The sequence below is a fragment of the Bombina bombina genome, chromosome 11 (genome assembly GCF_027579735.1).
Source record: "Bombina bombina isolate aBomBom1 chromosome 11, aBomBom1.pri, whole genome shotgun sequence".
Taxonomy (NCBI): Eukaryota; Metazoa; Chordata; class Amphibia; order Anura; family Bombinatoridae; genus Bombina; species Bombina bombina.
The window spans coordinates 158,555,393-158,574,043 of NC_069509.1; positions in this window are offsets into that span (position 1 = coordinate 158,555,393).

An 18,651-nucleotide genomic window follows, 5' to 3' on the forward strand; every position below is an offset into this window, starting at 1 on the left:
TACAAGAAGTACTACCGTACACACAGGCAACCCTTATGAACAAGGAAAAGATCAAAGAGCCATCTAACAGGCTCATAATGGCAACCACATTTTCACCAAATACCACTGAGGCTGGCAACATCCTAAGGAAACACTGGCCCGTGGTACAGTCGGATCCTAAACTAAGATTTGCTCATAACCTTACACCAATGATTGCATACAGGAGGGGCACGAATCTAAGAGATCTGCTGGTTAAAACAGACCCCAAAAGATGCTATCTAAAAAAAGAAAAGGTTAACATCAAAGGTTCATATAAATGCTTAGGCTGTACCACATGTAATGGCCTAATAGCCACTAAGATCTTCCACCATCCGCACACTAACCGAGTGTATCACATCAAACACTCTCTGTCGTGTAATACAACACATGTAATCTACCTACTCTTCTGCACATGTGCCAGATTTTACATTGGTAAGACCAGTGGGACATTACGCGAAAGAATGGCCAACCATAGGCGGGCGATAAGGGTGGCACTTGACACAGGTAATTCAGATCAACCTGTAGCCAGACATTGCACCCAAAAACAACATCAAGTTTCCAGCATCAGATACATCTTAATTGATCACATCCCCCAGCTGGAGAGAGGAGGGGACCGCAACAAAGCCCTACTCAGAAGAGAGGCAGAATGGATGTATAGACTGGGAACATTACATCCAGGGGGGCTCAATTCAGCACCTGACTTCAAGGCACTGGTATAGGTAGGAGATACAAACAAAGGTACGCCGCCCAGATACTGTGCACCATATCAGGGATAGACTGGGACACAGACCCCAAGGGGGGCAGTGCCCTAGTCATAATCCTATGATTAGAGTAAGGGGAGACACGAGAGTGACTTCCACTACTCTTGGGGTAAGACACAGTACAGGCATGTTACCAGTAAACAACTACTCCCATAACCTAGATAGACAGTAGCCAACTGTAACAAAGAGAAAACCACAGAACATGGATATCATCTAAATTCATAAAAGATGGAACAAAATTACAAATCAAAAGAGGAATGGCAACAAAAGAACATAGATCTGGCTTACAGGACTTTAGGAGAAAAGTGAACCGTAGTGGGAACATTCCAAGATCTCCCATATAAGAGACAATCTTAGGAAAACAAATATGAAATGCAATCATATAGGAGAAGACGATAAAAAAACAGTATTAAGAGGATAAGTTACATTTTAATGTACAAGATATGTAGATAGCAAAATTAGAATTGGGAAATTATATGTCAGAACCATGTGTGTAAATAATTTAAGTTTTGCATAGGCAAAATCTGGCTGTTAATCTTTGGGCAGACATGATCAAAGATTAGAATAGGCCAATCACGAGCAACTAGACACTCACACTATTGGGAGAGATAAACAAACATGTAAAATGTGGATAATAAGATAATGTAAATAACACACAGTGGGGTAAGAATTTTACAACAAATTATAAACACAATGAAAAAGCATACGGTATGCCTTATAATTAATGCTAAACAGATAGTGCAAGACATATAGAAAGTACACAGTCAGCGCTACTGGGTAACCAAGGCAACCGAGATAAACAAAAAAGGTAAATAACGTTAACATAAGAAGATCATAAGTATGCACATAAATATAAATACCCACAAATTGACACAAATATATCACATAAAACACACAAAGAGAGTGGCTAGTATAGAGATAAAGCCTGCACATAGAAGTTTAGAATATTAACGTAAGGTATGATATATACTAATGAAGCGGCGAAAAGCAGGCGGATCACAATACCACAAGAATGACACAGGGACATACCGATTATAGACACTAAATAAACACACAGTAGACATATATTGGATCACGATCAGATAATAATCATAAGTTACACGGATAAGATATACTCAAAATAATAGAGACCGGAAGTCATATGACATTAGGCACTTCCGGCCACAAATCACTGGAACGCATAGTGCGTTCCAAACACGAGTGTTTGGCGGGTTTTCTGGGACACCAAGAGGTACACAGGTTGTTGGCATTAAAAATATTGGTTTGTTTGTATAAATATATGTTGTGTTTCACTAGTGTGTCATGCTGATGACGGGGACAAGCTCCTCGAAAACGTTTCATTAAAAAGAGACTTTTGCTGTTCTCACTTGAAAAAAAGACCTGAGAGTGCTGTTATTTATATTGGAATTATATATATATATATATATATATATATACACACACAAATATTTAAATATATATATATGTATATATATATTTGTAGCAAAGATGTGCACTCTCACTCCAAAACAACTGCCAGGGTGCTAGTAAAAACAATATGCAGATACAAAAAACTTGCACTCGCTGGAACTTTTTAGTCTGAGGAAGGGGAAACATTATCCTCGAAACGTCACATGTTTTATAAGTAAATTTGATCACTAAAAAGTTCCAGCGAGTGCAAGTTTTTTGTATCTGTATATATATATATATATTTTTGTATCTGTATATATATATATATATATATATATATATATATATATATATATATATATATTGTTTAATTTTGTTCAAAATTTTGGAAGCGGCGACCATGGGAGAAGAAAACTTGACCAGTGGCACCAAGGTAAATTGAGTTTGAGACCCCTGGAGTTAGCTGTAAAAATAATTTTTTAAGAAGAGAATTGCCTGGTATTTTGGGTCTGGATTGTCCTTATAGGTTGGGGCAGACTGATATACTGCAGGAAAGTCCTCTTCTTTGTAAGGCACATTATGGGCTAAAGGACATGGCATCATCTCATAGGGCAGGCTACTCTCAAAAGAGCACCTCTTTCTGTTACTCAAAATATGAAAATTACCCTTCGAGATTAGGTCTCCATGATGGTGTTAAGGGTAAACAGACATGCACTCACAGCCAGTGTGCCTATAGGGATATAGTTGTATTTCAACTGATGATGTACTACTGGGTTTAGCTGTAAAAATCCTTTATTCAGAAGAGAGTTGCCTGTTATTTCAGGAATGGACTGTCCTTATGAATGGGGCCAGGAAAGTTCTCTTCTAGGCTAAAGAAAACAGCACTAAGGGTGATGACATCCCATAGGGCAGGCTACTGAGTGCTGTCCATTCCCAATTGAGCACTTCTTTCCAGATTAAAATATGTCATAATAAGCCTGGGTTTTTATGATGCCACATTTGTTTTGCACCACTTGATTTTCCAACTGTTTTTCCCTCCCAACTTTAATTTGGGTGACAGATTTAGTTTCCTTAGCCAGTTTTTTTCTGCCAAAGTCCCTCATCGGAACTGATTGAGAGGGCAAATGGCTACTCAATCTTTTTTTTTTCAGAATCTCTTATCAATTTTATAGATTTACTTAACATGGAAATTGTATTGCCTTGAAAGAATGAGGGGGGATAAAAAAAAAGCACCTTGAAATGTTGTCCCAAAAACAAGAACACACAGGAAGTTTCATGAGAAAGGAGTGGACTTAGTTCTGAAGCAAACTTTTATTAGGTTCAAGAAAGCTTCAGATGGGGGTTGTCGGAAAAGGAAATATAATGAGTATGTGGAAGAGTGGGAGCTAGTGTATCACCAGGTTTTTTTATGAGTTAAGCATCTCTCTTAGAAACAAAATTGAAGGACACATTAAACAAATAGTTCAGTACATAATGAACAGAGAAAGCCCATATCTGCTTGGAGGGGAAGCGTCATAACATGTTGTCATGTGTCCCCTCTACGATGGCTCAGAAGTTGTTGGAAATTTATGCAAAAGGAGAAGAAGCATACTTGGAATTTAGAAAACCCTTGTCTGAGACCAACAAGAAAGTGAAGCTTCTAATGTTCAAAACAGCCACAAATACGTAAGCACCCAAGATATGTTTTCTAATCCTCATTCTTCAAATCCAGTACAATAATAAGTTCAAAGTAAATGAGAGATGAGGATACTGATTTAAAAAAATTCAATGATCTGATATTACCTTACAGACCTCCTTGCTCAACCATTTTGGATATCGTGACTGCGCTAAATTATTCTCCACATAGACTTCAATGGAGAGCGCAGAAGAAAATAGATAATAGAAGTACATTGGAAAGTTGTTTAAAACACGTATTGCTTGCACGCTAACCCGACAGGAGTTAATAATATTTCACTTTCCAATGTTCTTTACATACAGGAAAATATTATTTTTATTTTAAATAGATATATTCCTATATATATATATATATATATATATATATATATATATATATATATATATATATATATATATATATATATATGTATCTATCTATACATGTATATCTATTCATATAGATATACATGGATAGATATATATTTTACTTCAAATTATGATATATATATAGTATAATAATACAAATTAAAAAAAATTCTATGTAAAGAACATTAGAATGTAAAATATGTGTTAGGCGTGTTGGGTTACGAGCTTTAGGTCTAATGTGGGGTCAGGTTAGCGCACTTGAAGAGTTAGTTATCTTAAGGCGCATTATGTAAATATTAAATATAAAATATTTATCAAAATTTTAACAATTATTAATATTAATTATAGATACTGTAAAATATACATACATATTCTATGGAATTTTTAGAATATTTTAGTACATCTACAATAATTATTTACATTTATTATTAATATGTTTTAATATTTTATATTTATTAAATGCATAACGCACCTTAATATAACTAATGTCAGGTTAGCACACATAAAGAATTAGGGGCTGAATTATCAAAGTGCGAGCAGACATGATCCGCTGCAGTGGATCATGTCTGCCACACATCGATAAATGCCAACAGCATATGCTGTCTGCATTTATCATTGCACATGCATTCCTTGTGAAATACTTGTGCAATGCCGCCCCCTGCACATTCGCAGCCAGGGGGTGTCAATCAACCCGATCATATCCAAAAGAAGTATACTAATTCTTCATGTTCTGGGAAGCCTTCTGCAAATGGTAAGACACTTGAGAGTGCAAATATACTAAAAGCTCATAAAAAGAGTTCAGCCTGTCAATCTAGAGGTGGACAGTGTTTGCTTCTACTTTGATATTTTATTGAGGCTTAAATAAATTCTTTAATTCCACCCCTATAGGCTGTATTTAGGGCTGCAGACTAGGGATGGGCGAATGTTTCTAAAAATTCGAAATTTAAAACGAATTTTGATACATTCGTTCGTTCGAATCGAATTTCGAATGTTTATATAACATTCTAACATTCGAAAACTGTAAATAACATTCGAAAATCTAATTTTTAAGAATATTCGTTCTTATCAACATTCTATTATGTAAATCGAATTTCTACAATAACATTCGTTCTAACATTCAAATTCGAATATAAACACATTCGCCCACCCCTACTGCAGACTCTCTCATGCCGATAGTTAAGAAGCAGCGACTATTATACAACTGCTTCTTAACCTACTACGCTAACTCTTAAAGTGGCATTTGTCAATCCCCCCGGACATCTCCAACCACAGTGATTTACAACACCTGCTCACGCACGTTTGGCTGCACTCAAGTAGAGCGCTGCATTGCACAAGCATCAGCATGTGAAATACCATGTGAGTAGCAACTCTGCAAAGTAAAGTGTGCTGAATTATATTGAATGCATAATTACGCTATGGATGTATCTGTTTCTTGTTCTCTTTGAGGTTGAACCTGATTGGAATTCCCAGTAAAGATTGAATTGGACTCCTCATTAAGGACTCCAATCCTTGATCTGTATAATACATTATTATTGGTTTGGTATTAACACAATTTTTGGTTTGGTATTAACACAATTGTATTTATATATTGTATTTATATATATATTATATTCACTTGTGTTTTTTATTTATTTTATTGCACATTTGATTACATTTTTAGACACAATGTGAAATAATAATTGAGGGCAACATATTGCTACCCAAGAGTTACGATGCCAGGCAGACAGGGGCCGAGAAGTCTGCGCTGTCTGGCCCGTGTTACATATAAATAGAATACTTATCAAGCTATCAGTATAAAGAAAATCACGTGTGGACTAAAATGGTCTCTATGACTTATGTGCTTGTCTTTGCAAATATCACTGAGGAGAGTAACAATGTTGAGTTTGGCAACTGATGTGCAGTTGGAAAACTGATAAAACAGCTCTGTATACCTTAGCCCGACAGCAGATCAGACAGCTGTTCCTGCAGCACTTGGCAATGTGTGACAGTACAAAAATACTTAAAAATCTCTGAAGGGATTTCTCTAGTGATATAACATTAGCCAAGTAAAAAATAAAATAATCATAACCACAAATCTTATTTTAGTGCCACAAATTAAAGGGACATAAATTAATTAGAAGAGGATTTTTCACTTCTGCTGATTTAGCAGTCCAGTGATTATTTTCTTACAGCTAGATTACGAGTTATGGCGTTATGGCTGCTCGCTAATTTCGTGTACGTTATTTTCAATGCTTACCTTTCATATCGCTGCTATTAGAGGCTTGTACGGGCAATATGGTGACGTTGAGCTCCATGCTTCACCCAATTACAAGCGCTGCTGAAAGGTGCTCGTGCACGATTTCCCCATAGACATCAATGGGGAGAGCCGGCAAAAAAAAAGCCTAACACCTGCAATTGCGGAAATAAAAGCTCCGTAACACAGCCCCATTAATGTCTATGGGGAAAGAAAAAGTTATGTTTAAACCTAACACCCTAACATAAAAACCACGTCTAAACACCCCTAATCTGCCACCCCCTACATTACAGTTATTAACCCCTAATCTGCCACCCCCTACATTACAGTTATTAACCCCTAATCTGCTGCCCCTAACATCGCCGCCACCTAAATAAAACTATTAACCCCTAATCTGCTGCCCTTAACATCCCTGCCACCTACATTACAGTTATTAACCCCTAATCTGCTGCCCCCAACATCGCCGCCACCTACATAAAACTATTAACCCCTAATCTGCCACCCCTAACATCGCCGCCACCTACATTATAGTTATTAACCCCAATCTGCCGCCTCCAATGTTGCCGCCACAATACTAAAGTTATTAACCCCTAAACCTCTGGCCTCCAACATCACTAACACTAAATAAACATATTAACCCCTAAACCTAACCCTAACGTAAACCCTAAGCATAACCCTAACCTTAACACCCCCTTAAATATAATTAAAATAAATCTAAATGCAACTTACAATTATTAATGAAATAATACCTATTTAAAACAAAATACAAACTTACCTGTAAAATAAAATCTAAGCTAGCTACAATATAACTAATAGTTATATTGTAGTTTTCTTCGGTTTTATTTTTATTTCACAGGTAAGTTTGTATTTATTTTAACTAGGTAGACTAGTTAGTAAATAGTTATTAACTATTTACTAGTTACCTAGTTAAAATAAATACAAATTTACCTGTAAAATAAAACCTAACCTGCCTTACACTAAAACCTAACATTACAATACAATAAAATAAAATAAATTAAAATAATCAAATACATTTATCTAAATTACAAAAAAAAATAAACACTAAATTACACAAAATAAAAAATGAAATTATCAAAAATAAAAACGAATTACTCCTAATCTAATCGCCCTATCAAAATAAAAAAGCCCCCCCCAAAATAAAAAAAAAAAACCCTAGCCTACACTAAACTGACAATGGCCCTTAAAAAGGCCTTTTGCGGGGCATTACCCCAAAGAAATCAGTTATTTTACCTGTAAAAAAAATACAAACACCCACCAACAGTAAAAGTTATTACTGTTGGGGGGTGTTTGTATTTTTTTTACAGGTAAAAGAGCTGATTTCTTTGGGGCAATGCCTGGATGAAGATTTCTGCCCGCTTGGATGAGGACTTCTGCCGCTTGGATGAGGACTTCTGCCCGCTTGGATGAGGACTTCTGCCGCTTGGATAAGGATAGATGTCCGGTCTTCGAAAACTGTAAGTGGATCGTTGGGGTTAGTGTTAGGTTTTTTTAAGGGTTTATTGGGTGGGTTTTATTTTTAGCTTAGGGTTTGGGCAGTAAAAGAGCTAAATGCCCTTTTTAGGGCAATGCTCATCCAAATGCCCTTTTTCAGGGCAATGGTTAGCTTAGGTTTATTTAGATAGGTTTTTATTTGGGGGGTTTGGTTGGTTGGGTGGGTGGTTGGTTTTACTGTTGGGAGGTTGTTTGTAATTTTTTTTACAGGTAAAAGAGCTGATTTCTTTGGGGCAATGCCCCGCAAAAAGGCCCTTTTAAGGGCCATTGGCAGTTTAGTGTAGGCTAGGTTTTTTTTATTTTGGGGGGGCTTTTTTATTTTGATAGGGCTATTAGATTAGGAGTAATTCGTTTCTATTTTTGATAATTTAGTTTTTTATTTTGTGTAATTTAGTGGGGGGGGGGTTTGTAATTTAGATAATTGTATTTGATTAATTTAATTTATTTCATTTTTTGTAATGTAAGGTTTTAGTGTGAGGCAGGTAAGGTTTTATTTTACAGGTAAATTAGTATTTATTTTAACTAGGTAGCTAGTAAATAGGTAATAACTATTTAATAACTAGTCTACCTAGTTAAAATAAATACAAACTTACTTGTGAAACAAAAATAAAACCTAAGCTAGCTACAATGTAACTATTAGTTATATTGTAGCTAACTTAGGTTTTATTTTACAGGTAAGTATTTAGTTTTAAATAGGAATTATTTCGGTAATAATAGTAAGTTTTATTTAGATTTATTTTAATTATATTTAAGTTAGGGGGTGTTAGGGTTAGGGTTACGTTAGGGTTAGGTTTAAGGGTTAATAGGTTTATTATAGCGGCGGTGTGAGCGGACAGCAGATTAGGGGTTAATAATATTGAAATAGTGTTTGTGATGCGGGAGGGCGGCGGTTTAGGGGTTAATAATTTTATTATAGTGGCGACAATGTCTGGAAGCGGCGGAATAGGGGATAATATATTTTTTAAGTGGCGGCGATGTTCGGATCGGCAGATTAGTGGTTAATAATTTTATTTTAGTGTTTGCGATGCGGGAAGGGTTAATAGGTAGTTTATGGGTGTTAGTGTACTTTGTTTCAGTTTAGTTATGAGTTTTATGGTACAGCTATGGTAATGACTTTAGATGGCGGTGCGAATCTTGTCATTTTTTGCTGTACCGCACACTTTTTGGCCTCACAGTAAAACTTGTAATTCCCGGCGCTATGGGAGTCTCATTGAAAAAGGACTTTTCTTAAAGTGTGGTACTGACCTTGCGTGACGGCCAAAAAGGTGTGCGGTACACCTATTCTGACAAGACTTGTAATAGTGGTGTTAGTGAAAAAGCATCATTATGAAGAATAACGTTGCTTTTTCACTCATAACGCAAAACTCGAAATCTAGGTGTTAATGAATTAACACTGTTTGCTGAAATGTTTTTTAAAATAGTCAAACATCCCTCACCACTTGTCTAAAATGTCTAAACACAGGAGAGATGGTCACCAAAGGCAAAGATTTCATAGCGCATCAAAACCTTTTGTACCAACTCTCTCAATTAAACCTATAGATTTTTTGTGTCTGGTTGTAATGTAATTAAGAGTTTGCTTTGTTTGTGGCTAATCTAAATTCCCAAATGAACCAAACACGCTCTCCCTGCTTAAAGGGACATAACACCTTGTAATTACAAGACTTTACTGCAGTGTTGCAATCACTTAACGTCAACTTTGAAAGCTTTCTGAATATATTAATACTTTACTTGCTGCAATGGGGTTTTCAATAGCCAATCACTACTCCCTACTTGCCTTATTTGGCAAAACCAATTCAGACTTAGAGGGGTAGTTATCAAGCCGTCTACCTCAAATACGCTGGAATTCCGCAGCGTATTTGAGGCGAGGCTGATTCGCCTTAGTTATCAAGCCCTAGACATCAGCAAAAGTAGAATTTTGTGACGTAAGCTTCGATCCGCCGGACTCAGTCCGACACAGATCGATTCTTACGTCACTCCAGATGTTCCGCACACAAGTGCGGCACAATCTGACTACTTTTGCTAGTTATCAAAAAACTAGCAGGTACGCTCTGCACTTTTCCGGCCCAGCGTACCTGGTTTTCAACCCGCCGCCCTGGAGGCGGCGGATCCCATAGGAATCAATGGGAGTCTGACCATAGCGAAAGTTCATGTTCGCTGCTGCCAGACATCCCATTGATTCCTAGGGGAAACGTCTGCACCTAACACCCTAACATGTACCCTGAGTCTAAACACCCCTAATCTGTCCCCCCTACACCGCCGCAACTAAATAAAGTTATTCCCCCCTCCCGGAGCCCACCGCCACTATAATAAATATGTTAACCCCTAAACCGCTGCTCCCGGTGCCCGCCGCAACTATAATATATGTATTAACCCCTAAACCGCCGCTCCCAGACCCCGCCGCCACCTACATGATACCTATTAACCCCTATCCTGCCCCCCCATACCGTCGCCACCTATAATAAAGTTATTAATCCCTATCCTGCCGATCCCGGACCTCGCCGCAACTAAATAAATAGTTTAACCCCTAAACCGCCGCAACCTATCTTAAACTTATTAACCCCTAATCTGCCCCCCCCTAGACCGTCGCCACCTATAATACATTTATTAACCCCTATCCTGACCCCCCCTATACCGCCACCACTGTAATAAAATTATTATCCCCTAAACCTAAGTCTAACACTAACCCTAACACCCCCCTAACTTAAATATCAATTAAATAAATCTAAATAATCTTTCTCTTATTAACTAAGTTAATCCTATTTAAAACTAAATACTTACCTTTAAAATAAACCCTCATATAGCTACAATATAAATAATAATTATATTGTAGCTATCTTAGGATTTATTTTTATTTTACAGGCAACTTTCAATTTATTTTAACTAAGTACAATAGCTAATAAATAGTTATTAACTATTTAATAGCTACCTAGTTAAAATAAAGAGAAATTAACCTATAAAATAAAAACTAACCTAAGTTACAATTACACCTAACACTACACTATACTTAAATAAATTATTCCTATTTAAAACTAAATACTTACCTGTAAAATAAACCCTAAGATAGCTACAATATAATTAATAATTACATTGTAGCTATCTTAGGATTTATATTTATTTTACAGGTAACTTTGTATTTATTTTAGCTAGTTAGAATAGTTATTAAATAGTTATTAACTATTTAATAACTACCTAGATAAAAGAAATACAAAATTACCTATAAAATAAATCCTAACCTAAGTTACAATTAAACCTAACACTACACTATCATTAAATTAATTAAATAAATTACCTACAAATAACTACAATTAAATACAATTAAATAAACTAACTAAAGTACAAAAAATAAAAAAAGCTAAGTTACAAAAAATAAAAAAATAAGTTACAAACATTTAAAAAATATTACAACAATTTTAAGCTACTTACACCTAATCTAAGCCCCCTAATAAAATAACAAAACCCCCCCAAATAAAAAAAATGCCCTACCCTATTCTAAATTAAAAAAAGTTCAAAGCTCTTTTACCTTACCAGCCCTTAAAAGGGCCTTTTGCGGGGCATGCCCCAAAGAATTCTGCTCTTTTGCCTGTAAAAGAAAAATACAACCCCCCAACATTAAAACCCACCACCCACATACCCCTAATCTAACCCAAACCCCCCTTAAATAAACCTAACACTACCCCCTGAAGATCATCCTACCTTGAGTCGTCTTCGGCCAGCCGACCCACCGATGGAACTGAAGAGGAGATCCGGAGAGGCAGAAATCAGCCAATAGAATGCGAGCTCAATCTAATTGGCTGATTGGATCAGCCAATCGGATTGAACTTCAATCTGATTGGCTGATTCAATCAGCCAATCAGATTTTTCCTACCTTAATTCCGATTGGCTGATAGAATCCTATCAGCCAATCGGAATTGAAGGGACGCCATCTTGGATGACGTCCCTTAAAGGAATATCCATTCGTCGTTAGTCATCGGGAAGAAGAGGATGGCTCCGCATCGGCTTGTCTGAAGATGGCTCCGCTCCGGATGGATGAAGATTGAAGACGCCGCTTGGATGAAGACTTCTATCGGATGGAAGACTTCTTCAGCGCCGCCTGGATGATGACTTCATCGGATGGAAGATTTCTTTAGCGCCGCTTGGATGATGATTTCTGCCGCTCCCGATCTCCTCTTCAGTTCCATCGGTGGGTCGGCTGGCCGAAGACGACTCAAGGTAGGATGATCTTCAGGGGAGTAGTGTTAGGTTTATTTAAGGGGGGTTTGGGTTAGATTAGGGGTATGTGGGTGGTGGGTTTTAATGTTGGGGGGGTTGTATTTTTCTTTTACAGGCAAAAGAGCAGAATTCTTTGGGGCATGCCCCGCAAAAGGCCCTTTTAAGGGCTGGTAAGGTAAAAGAGCTTTGAACTTTTTTTTAATTTAGAATAGGTTAGGGCATTTTTTTTATTTTGGGGAGCTTTGTTATTTTATTAGGGGGCTTAGATTAGGTGTAAGTAGCTTAAAATTGTTGTAATATTTTTTAAATGTTTGTAACTTATTTTTTTATTTTTTGTAACTTAGCTTTTTTTATTTTTTGTACTTTAGTTAGTTTATTTAATTGTATTTAATTGTAGTTATTTGTAGGTAATTTATTTAATTAATTTAATGATAGTGTAGTGTTAGGTTTAATTGTAACTTAGGTTAGGATTTATTTTAAAGGTCATTTTGTATTTCTTTTAGCTAGGTAGTTATTAAATAGTTAATAACTATTTAATAACTATTCTAACTAGCTAAAATAAATACAAAGTTACCTGTAAAATAAATATAAATCCTAAAATAGTTACAATGTAATTATTAATTATATTGTAGCTATCTTAGGGTTTATTTTAAAGGTAAGTATTTAGTTTTAAATAGGAATAATTTATTTAAGTATAGTGTAGTGTTAGGTGTAATTGTAACTTAGGTTAGTTTTTATTTTATAGGTTAATTTCTCTTTATTTTAACTAGGTAGCTATTAAATAGTTAGTAACTATTTATTAGCTATTGTACCTAGTTAAAATAAATTGAAATTTGCCTGTAAAATAAAAATAAATCCTAAGATAGCTACAATATAATTATTATTTATATTGTAGCTATATGAGGGTTTATTTTAAAGGTAAGTATTTAGTTTTAAATAGGATTAATTTAGTTAATAAGAGAAAGATTATTTAGATTTATTTAATTAATATTTAAGTTAGGGGGGTGTTAGGGTTAGTGTTAGACTTAGGTTTAGGGGTTAATAATTTTATTACAGTGGCAGCGGTATAGGGGGGGGCAGGATAGGGGTTAATAAATTTATTATAGGTGGCGACGGTGTAGGGGGGGCAGATTAGGGGTTAATAAGTTTAAGATAGGTTGCGGCGGGGTCCGGGAGCGGCGGTTTAGGGGTTAAACTATTTATTTAGTTGCGGTGAGGTCCGGGATCCGCAGGATAGGGGTTAATAACTTTATTATAGGTGGCGACGGTATAGGGGGGGCAGGATAGGGGTTACTAGGTATAATGTAGGTGGCGGTGGGCTCCGGGAGTGGCGGTTTAGGGGTTAATAGATTTATAAGAGTTGCGGCGGGGTCTAGGAGCGGCGGTTTAGGGGTTAGTAACTTTATTTAGTTGCGGGGGGCTCCGGGGGCGCTGGTATAGGGTGTAGAACAGTGTAGTTAGTGTGGGTGCTTAGTGACAGGGGTATCAATAAAGCTGTAAAAAAGGCGAAGAGCAGCGAGATCGGATGAGTGATAACTCTCTCAATCCACTGCTCATTGCCCCGTACTTGGTGCGCGGCTTTTTGACAGCTTTTTTGATAACTTAGGCAAACGTATTCAGGTCCGTGGCGGCGATGTGAGGCGAGCTTAGGCGGGCGTATTGGGCTGGCGTAGGCAGGTAAAGTAGAAGGCTTGATAATTACCCCTCATATTATGAAGTAGAGTTTTGGGGTCAATTTTAATCTTGTGTTTATCCAATGTTAAATGGCAACTTATACACGTTTTTTCAACATCTAAGCAATCACAATGTAAACAATATATATATTTTTTTAATTTGAAAAAAAAAAAAAGGAATTTGAACAAAATTTGAGCTGAGCGGATACAAGAAAATTCAAAACAAGGGGGCCAAATTATCAAGCTCGGAATTGAGCTTGATGCCCCTGTTTCTGCGTGAGCCTTCAGGCTTGCCGGAAACAGCGGTTATGAAGCAGCGGTCTAAATACCGCTGCTCCTTAACTGGTCTACCTGCTCTGAGGCTGCAGACATCAATCCGCCCGATCCTATACGATCAGGCTGATTGACACCCCCAGCTAGCTGCCGATTGGCCGCAAATCTACAGGGGGCAGCATTGCACAAGCAGTTCACAAGAACTGCTTGTGCAATGATAAATGCTGACAGGGTATGCTGCCAGCATTTATCGATGTGCGGCAGACATGATACGCTACATCGTATAATGTCCACTCGCGTTTTAATAAATCGGCCCCTAAATATTGACAATAAAATGGATGCATCAAATTTAACAGCCAAAGTCTCTTGCTAAATGTTCTCAACACCCACAGATTAGGGGGCCGATTTATAAAGATGCGGGCGGACATGATCCGCTCTAGCTTGTGCAATGCTGCCCCCTGCATATTTGCGGCTAATCGGCCACTAGCAGGGGGTTTCAATCAATCGTATCCGATCAGGATGATTGCTGTCAGCCGCCTCAGAGGTGGCAGACAAGTTAAGGATTGCTGCTTCTTGAAGGCTCGTGTGGAAACAGCTGCATTTACAGCTACATAAATCAGCCACAGAGTGTTAACACTTAATACAAATAACATTATCGGCCACCTATCTGCAAATTGAGTCAGCAATATTATAGGACCAGCACACCTTTTAATGTATTAATGTCCAGCAAATAACAAGGTGGGTGCAAACAAAGTCAGAGCCAAACCCCTAGCTCCAAGTAAATAGGTATCCAAAAGAAATGTTGCACTCTCAGGTGTGGAAAAGTGAAAAACCTTTATTAGGTGAACAGCAATGTTTCAGGGGCATCTGCCCCTTTGTCAAGCTAAAAACATAGTGCACATACAGACAATATATAGCAGTACTAATAAAACAAGGACCAATGGGAACACTCATGGTAGGCGGGGTTACAAACAATCTCACATGGGAAAATTTTTGAACAACATATTAACCCTATAATTCCCCTTTTAGTTTGTCCCAGAAGGCCAACATTGAAAACAATCTGAATTGAAGGAAGCAAAAATTGCACAGCCACATAATACATATCACTTACTTATCTAAGGATATAATTCAACTTTAAACTTTATATTGTAACTGTGCTAACCTATACTATATGAATAATGAATTTACAGAATTGGATTTAGGTCAAATTCCCTATTCATGCCTTTGGGGTGTAATGTGTCCAATTTCCATTTCAATTTGGACTCTTTATAAAGAAGGTCTCTCTGTCTATCACCCCCCTAGGCTTTCTCTTGATTTGATCTAACACCATAAAGCATAATTGGTTAACCTGGTGACCCATTCGTTAAACAATTAGCCAGTACTGGTAGATCTTTTGTCCCTGTGTTTCTGATATTTCATTTTTTGCTGGCCAACATAATCCCTAATCCTTTGGGTGGTCTCACCTATATATAAAAGCTCACATGGGCATTTAAGGGCATACACAACATAAGATGAGTTACAGGTATAGTGACCAGGTATTTTAAATTTACAGCCTGAGTAAGGATGGCAAATCTCTCCACCTTTAATGACACTGTTACAATGAGAACACCCTATGCAGGAATTCAATTTGTGTGTTGTCTTGTTTAGATGTAAATTGTATGAATGGTACTGATATCTCAATGTCATTTTTTAGTTGTATAAGACATTCAGGAGGGCCCTGCCAAATTATAAACAAATTGTCTATATACCTATACAGGCTAAACAGTACTGTTTAAATAAGGGGTGATTGTAAACCACAATCCTTTATCATACAGGCATAGGATGGGGCCACATTGGACCCCATCGCTGTGCCTGTCTTTTGCAGGTAAAACATTTTATCAAAAACAAAATAGTTTTGAGTCAAAATTGCTTCAAATAAATCCATCATAAATCCTATTTGTTATTTACTGTACTTGTCACATGTGTCAAGTGTATTCTTAACACAATCCATACCCACCATGTGTGGAATGACATTATATAAACTGCAGACATCCCATGTGGCAAGAACAGTATTATATTAATAAGAAGGAGGACAAAAAAAGTGAAGCATATTGGGCACACTTATTGGGGTCAAAGCCAATGCTGTATTAATTGTGTGAGGTGTCGTGTATTCATTAAAACTTAACTTTTATATAAAATATAATAAAAAAAGGGAGTGGAGATATCCACCAGTGAATATTAGATAAAAAAGACAAATAATAAAATTGTGTCCGAGTAATACTCGGTACGCAAGAGCTCCTCTCTGGTGTGACACAGTGATCAGTCTGTATCACAATGTCCGGTTTGGATAGCTAGAACACAATAGGTATGGGTACCCTTAACTATATGCTATTAGTGGATAGTATAAGTGCCAATTCCATCAGTTGTATTTGTGAAGATATAACACATTATTCTTATTTATTCAAAGCCTTCCCCATTTCCATATATTTGGAGTGTATTGATAAACTTCAGATATTTTACTTATCAAACCGCTAATGGAGTTATGTGGGGATATGGTGATATCACAGCGTGATCAGATTCAGTTATATTAGCAAATAGCCTTATTTTGGCAAGTTAGAAAAAAGTTTATGAGTATCTGTGAATCAAAATGATACACAGATGGCTTGATTGTGGTAGGTTTAGAAAAAATTATAGTAAACACCTATGGATCAGAGTGATATACTAATAGCAATAACTTTAGATGTTTAGATCGATCTTTCTGATAGTAGTAATAGTTTGTATGATATAGACTGTCTGTGTCTATTTATTTCCAGGGTGTTTGTACTGTTTTATATATGCACAATATTTCCAGGGTGTTTGTACTGTTTTATATATGCACAATATTTCCAGGGTGTTTGTACTGTTTTATATATGCACAATATATCTGTCGTATGCTATTCTACTTAGAGTCTACCCCAGTAAACCATATGTTCAATTTATAATGTTTAGGGTATTTCACCCCGGTTAAATTAAGTGAGTTTGTACAGGGGAACGTGAGATTCTAAATAAGTCAAAGTCAAGTAACACTATAAAAAGCTTGTATAAAGCGATAGCCTAAATTTGAACAATCTGCTACAATGTCATAAGGCTAGAAACAGCCTGAGTCAATTAAATTTAAGGCTAAGATGTCGCTAAAGTAGGTAAGCACTAGTAGGTATTCTTGACAAAAGATATTCCTCTGAAAATGCAGTTGCAAAACGCCCATCAGGCGTTCGCACTGCTCCTCTCACACAGTCCGCTTGGTTTAGCTTTAATTGTTGGCCTCTTTTAGGCACCTTATCCTTAACTTTTAACTTTTAAATTTAAACTATTGTTAATCTACTATAACGATAATTAGCCTTAAATGATATTGACTTATTTTCAGCCTTACGATGTTGGAGCACACTGCTCAAATTTAGGCTATCACTACAGATAGATTATCTCAGTGCCATCTGATTCTGAAAATATCTTTTGTCAAGAATACCACTAGTGCTTACCTACTTTAGCGACATCTTAGCCTTAAATTTAATTGACTCAGGCTGTTTCTAGCCTTATGACATTGTAGCAGATTGTTCAAATTTAGGCTATCGCTTTATACAAGCTTTTTATAGTGTTACTTGACTTTGACTTATTTAGAATCTCACGTTCCCCTGTACAAACTCACTTAATTTAACCGGGGTGAAATACCCTAAACATTATAAATTGAACATATGGTTTACTGGGGTAGACTCTAAGTAGAATAGCATACGACAGATATATTGTGCATATATAAAACAGTACAAACACCCTGGAAATATTGTGCATATATAAAACAGTACAAACACCCTGGAAATAAATAGACACAGACAGTCTATATCATACAAACTATAAACTATTACTACTAGCAGAAAGATCGATCTAAACATCTAAAGTTATTGCTATTAGTATATCACTCTGATCCATAGGTGTTTACTATAATTTTTTCTAAACCTACCACAATCAAGCCATCTGTGTATCATTTTGATTCACAGATACTCATAAACTTTTTTCTAACTTGCCAAAATAAGGCTATTTGCTAATATAACTGAATCTGATCACGCTGTGATATCACCATATCCCCACATAACTCCATTAGCGGTTTGATAAGTAAAATATCTGAAGTTTATCAATACACTCCAAATATATGGAAATGGGGAAGGCTTTGAATAAATAAGAATAATGTGTTATATCTTCACAAATACAACTGATGGAATTGGCACTTATACTATCCACCAATAGCATATAGTTAAGGGTACCCATACCTATTGTGTTCTAGCTATCCAAACCGGACATTGTGATACAGACTGATCACTGTGTCACACCAGAGAGGAGCTCTTGCGTACCGAGTATTACTCGGACACAATTTTATTATTTGTCTTTTTTATCTAATATTCACTGGTGGAAATCTCCACTCCCTTTTTTTATTATATTTTATATAAAAGTTAAGTTTTAATGAATACACGACACCTCACACAATTAATACAGCATTGGCTTTGACCCCAATAAGTGTGCCCAATATGCTTCACTTTTTCTGTTCTCCTTCTTA